Source organism: Rhinolophus sinicus, chromosome 8, assembly GCF_057876585.1.
Source record: "Rhinolophus sinicus isolate RSI-liver-muscle chromosome 8, RSI-T2T, whole genome shotgun sequence".
Lineage (NCBI taxonomy): Eukaryota > Metazoa > Chordata > Mammalia > Chiroptera > Rhinolophidae > Rhinolophus > Rhinolophus sinicus.
The window spans coordinates 4,303,202-4,308,364 of record NC_142508.1 but is presented as its reverse complement, the minus strand read 5'-3'; positions in this window follow the sequence as shown (position 1 = coordinate 4,308,364).

Below are 5,163 nucleotides of genomic sequence, written 5' to 3'. Positions count from 1 at the left end.
AAGCACGAGTTCATGTGACCAGCTCTGTGCAGACCGGGTTCCAGGGCAGCGAGCTGTGGTTCCAAGGGTAGCAAGGGGGTTGGGTGCTTTTGTGAAATGCCCCAGTGTTGTTTGCGACCTGAAAAGGACAGAATTCTGAGAATCATAGAGTGCCAGGGCTGAAGGGGCCAGACCCGTCATTTGGGAGGAAACTGAGGCCGAATGGAAGTGCCTTGTTTCACCCTAAGTTGCAGTTTCCATCCCTGTGTGAATGAATGTTCTTTCTAACCCTGAGAGACATCCCAAAAGCAATGGTAGAGCTTTGGAGTTGGCGCCTGCCTTTCCTGGAGAGGTTCACTTACATATTTATGGAATACCTACCTACAAGGTGGTATATCCAAGAACTGGATATGAACTGAAAAAGAAAGACAGTACAGGCAGGCCTCCCGGTTACAAGTGGTGAAAAGCCAACTGGAGCTCACTTAAAAGGGGACAATAAACAGGGGAATATGTTTGTTCACCTAATGGGACCCCAGGGAGTTCAGGGGTTGAGCTGCGTGAAAGCAACAGGAGCAGGACTCAGTTGCTGTCACCTCAGATCTCTCTTTAAAAATGGAAAGTTGGGGATAGAGATAAGGCCAGTGCTATCCAGTCCTCCACCCCTCCCCCCTTCCCGGAGGTTAGAGTTCCCACTTGTCTTGCTGCTTTTCCTACCACCTATCAGTAAACTGGGCATTTCACTGGCTTTGGTATTTTAAAATTTTATGTGAGTGATGTAATTCAGTCCATATCCTGTTGGAACTTGCTTAAAATTTTTTTTTAAATTCATCATTATGCTTTTGAGATAAAGTTGAACCAAGCGTATCTGCTTCATTCATTTTAACCACTATATAGTATTTCATTGAATACGTAAACTCCGTTTCCTTTCCATTCCTCTGAGGGAAATGAAAACAGACCTGCTGCCAGGAACATCTGCATACCCGTCTCATTCTGCACCGTGCCCTGGGAGAGACACCGAGACACGGAACACTGGGTGACAGGAGCGCCTCCATTTTCCCTAGGCTCACCAAACCATTCACCAGAGAGATGGGGCCTGGTAACACTCCCATCAGTGCTCGGGGCCCTGTTCTCACATCTTCACCAACATTCACTGATAATGGACTTAGAACCTTTGCCAGCATGATGAGTATGAAATGGTGGTTCATTATTTTACTTCGCCTCTACCGGGGGTGCTAAAAAAATGTATACACACATGACTTACGTTCTTTTATTATCCGTATATATTGAGCATTACAATTTTAATAGTTTTTTTCCTTTCTCAAAATGTGTATACATTTTTTTGGCACCCTCTGGATATGTGTATTTCCCTGATTAAGGAAGTTGAACATCTTTTCATATTTACTAGACATTCAGTTTCTTCTTCTGTGAATTTCCTCTTCATATCCTTTGCCGATGTTTCTGTTGTGGACTATTTTTGTTGTTGGTTTACAGGTGTTTTTTAAAAACATATTCTGCATATTAATCCTATCACCAAACACTTAACATAATTACTGATATGAGTGCATTTAAATCTACCCTCTCGCTGAAAGTTTTCTGTGTTCCAGGCATTCTGTGATACCTGCTGCTCTGCCCCCTTTTTGCCTGTTTTTGGATTGTTTTTTTAGTAATTCTATTTTCACCATTCACTCATTAGCGATACTGCATTTTCAATGGTTGCCCTAAATTTTACAAAATACATCTTTAATTTTTAACAGCCTACTTCACACCAATTATCCCACTTCACCCATGGTGCATTAACCTTACAACAGGCTACCCACCACCCTTGTACTGGTGTTAGTTTAAATTTTGTTTCTAAATGTTATAATCTGCATAATGCTTTGCTGGTTGTGCACATGGCAAAAATCTTCTCCCAATCTGTCTCTTTTAACATTTTTCATGGTAGGTGCTGCACCAATATTTATATTTAAATGTAATCAAATCTAGTACTTTTCCTTTTAGGGTTTGTGCCTTTTCTGTCTTTTTTGTTTGTTTTCTTCCCTACCCCAATGCCTTAAGGATATTCCTCAACATTTTATTCTAAAATCTGTAATTTACCTTTTTCAGTCAGGACTTTCATCTAGAATTGATTTTTTTGGCTTTTAATAAACTGCATATTTATTGAGCTATAATTCACATAGCATGAATCATCCATTTAGAGTATACAATTTAGTGGTTAGTATATTCGGAGTTGGGCAACCACTACCATAACCTAATAAATTCCCCCTAAAACTTCTAAAGCATAGAGCTGGATTTTAGTTTAAAATCTGGTAATTTGTCTTTCGATTAGATTGCTTATTTTCTTTCCATTTATGGTGAATATAGATATATTTGGATTTTTTCCTATCATTTTATTTTGTGATCTTTATTTACCACAAATTTTATTTGCTTTGTCCCCCCTTTTCCTACCATCTATTAGATTAGTCAAGTTCTTTTTTTTTTGTCAAGTTCTTTATTCACCTTTTCTCCCTCTGCTTGGTGCCATTCTGTTTCTGTTCCTTTAGTGGCTATGATGAACATTTTAAACCTGTATGTTTAAGTCCAAAGTCAAAATGAAATTCATATCTCTGCCCTTTTCTTAAAATTACAAGGACCATAGGATGCTTTCTTTGAAATCATGCCCCATCCTTCTTACATGTTATTGTTTGTCTGGTATGTTAGTTCCACTTTGTTTTGTGTCCCCCAAATTTGTCTTTATTATTGTCTTGTAAAGTAAACACATATTAAGATTTACCCATGTTTACTAATATTTTTTCTCTCACCAGTCTCTTTATGCTCTTCTCCTTACTGGGTTCAAGTTTCTTCTTCCCAAAGGTTAGTCCTCAGTAGTTTTTCAGTGAGGATCTATGAATATTTATTTTCCTTATTTTATTTTATTTTATTGAGGAGGGGGAACAGGACATTATTGGGGAACAGTGTGTACTTCCAAGACTTTTTTCCAAGTCAAGTTGTTGTCTTTTCAGTCTTAGTTGTGGAGGGTGCAGCTCAGCTCCAGGTCCAGTTGCTGTTGCCAGTTGCAGGGGGCGCAACCCACCATCCCTTGCGGGAGTCAAATCGGCAACCTTGTGGTTGAGAGGATGCACTCCAACCAACTGAGCCTTCTGGGAGCTCAGCGGCAGCTCAGCTTCAATCTTAGTTGCAGGGGACTCCCCATCCCTTGTGGGAGTCGAGGAATTGAACTGGCAACCTTTTGGTTGAGAGCCCACTGGCCCATGTGGGAATTGAACTGGCAGCCTTTGGAGTTAGGAGCACGGAGCTCCAACCGCCTGAGCCACCGGGCCAGCCCTCAGTTTTTATTTTCTGAAAACATCTTTATTTGGTTTTGTTTGTGTATGATGATTGATCAGGGTATAAAATTGAGGTTGACAGTTATTTTCCCACCCCACTTTGGGTTAGTCCACTGTCTTCTGACGTCTGTTTTTATCATAGATGAGTCTATTGTCAATCTAATATTTTTTCCTTTGATGTCAATTTGTCTTTTTTCTCTTGAAGATTTTATTTTTATGTGTTTCATCAATCCTTGAAGATTGTCAGCCATTCTCTTAAAAAGATTTTTTCTCCTAATTTCCTAATTATCTCTTTCTAGATGAGAAAATCTGGCTAGATAGATATATGGTAGGTGTTTCTGGTTTATGCTTTTAACATTTCATGTTTCCATCTATCATTTTATCTCTGTCCTTCATTCTGTGTACTTTTCTCATCTCTTTCATTTAACTAATAGCTGTGTCTCGGTCTACTGTTTAACCAGTCCCTTGAGGTTTTTTTGTTTTGTTTTGAAATTTCAGTGACTATATATTTTTGGAAATTCTGTTTTTACCCCAAATATTTCTTTTTAATAGTATCTTGATTTTTCTTAAGGTTTAGTGATTTCTATTTACCATGCTTTTCCTTCCACTTTCTGCCCTGTTAGTTTTAAATCTTATAAAACTTTCAAGTTATGTTCTATTTTGGATGATCTTTACATGAATTCAAATTCTTGGATTTTTGATTCAGCTGTTGTGTTGTGTTCACACTAATGGTGGACCATTTCCTTGTGGGTTTAGCAGTTTGTGATTGTGAACTTATATTGAGCCAGGTTTGTGGTCTGGATTGTGGGATAGTTCCTCCTGCTTCTGTGTTCCCTTCAGCCAGAAACCTCAAGTGCTGTAATTGGCTTAAGTCCAATTTTTATGTCAATTTATCAGCCCTGTGGGTAATGTAAATTTGAATCCCAACCTCCATGGGGTAATAGCTGTGGTTTTGGATTTTCAGAAGAAAAAAAAAAAATGATATTGCCCCATCTACTACTATTCCCCAGAACCCAGCCTGAGACAGATAAGCTTTTTGTCCCCTGTGGCAACCGTGGAGTTATGCCACTCAGATCTCTATTCAGGAACTTGCCATTCAACTTCAAGGAGTGCAGTCAACTGACAGTTTCAGTTATTACCACCTTCAGGAAATGCCTCAGCTTTCAAGCTAAGGTCACACTTTTCTTGGGTAGCCCCAGCCAATGAGTGAGCAGGTGGGGTCCTCGGGTCTGGTCATTTCTGCCCAACACAGGACTCATCTAACAAGCAGTATTTGCACTACAACCTTTTGCTCAGTTGGCTGAAACTTTGTCAGAGCTGCATCACGTGCTGCGTCTCCTTTACTTTCACGGATGTTGGATCTGCATCCTTGTGAGACTCGGCCTGCACACCTGGCTTCCTCCTGCTTTTACCTTTCATAGGCTTTATTCCCCAATAAACCTCTTGTACTTCAAACTGTGTCTCAGCATCCACTTCTCAAGGATCCGACTAACACATCTTTTGGTGTTGGGATGCATTTTTTTTGAACCAAGGATTTTCTAAAGATGAGGTCTTCAAGAGACTTTCTCTGGAGGTGTCAGTTCCGACTTCTTACCTTCATGGGGGGGCCCAACTCCTCTATGCCCGTCTCCTTACCCCCGTTGCCGGTGTAGCTGCTCCTCACATGCTTACAGTGTGGGTGTTCAGTTTTGTCTTCATTTCGGGTACACTAGGATTTTCCTGTATTCTTTTCTATCCCAGCTCTATATTTATCTTTATTATATCCCATTTGGAATGTCCAGATAGTTATATCAGGAGTGTGTTCAGGGTATACAATCCACAATATGTGCATTTTTAAAAAAACTTTTTGGCCCCCGAAATT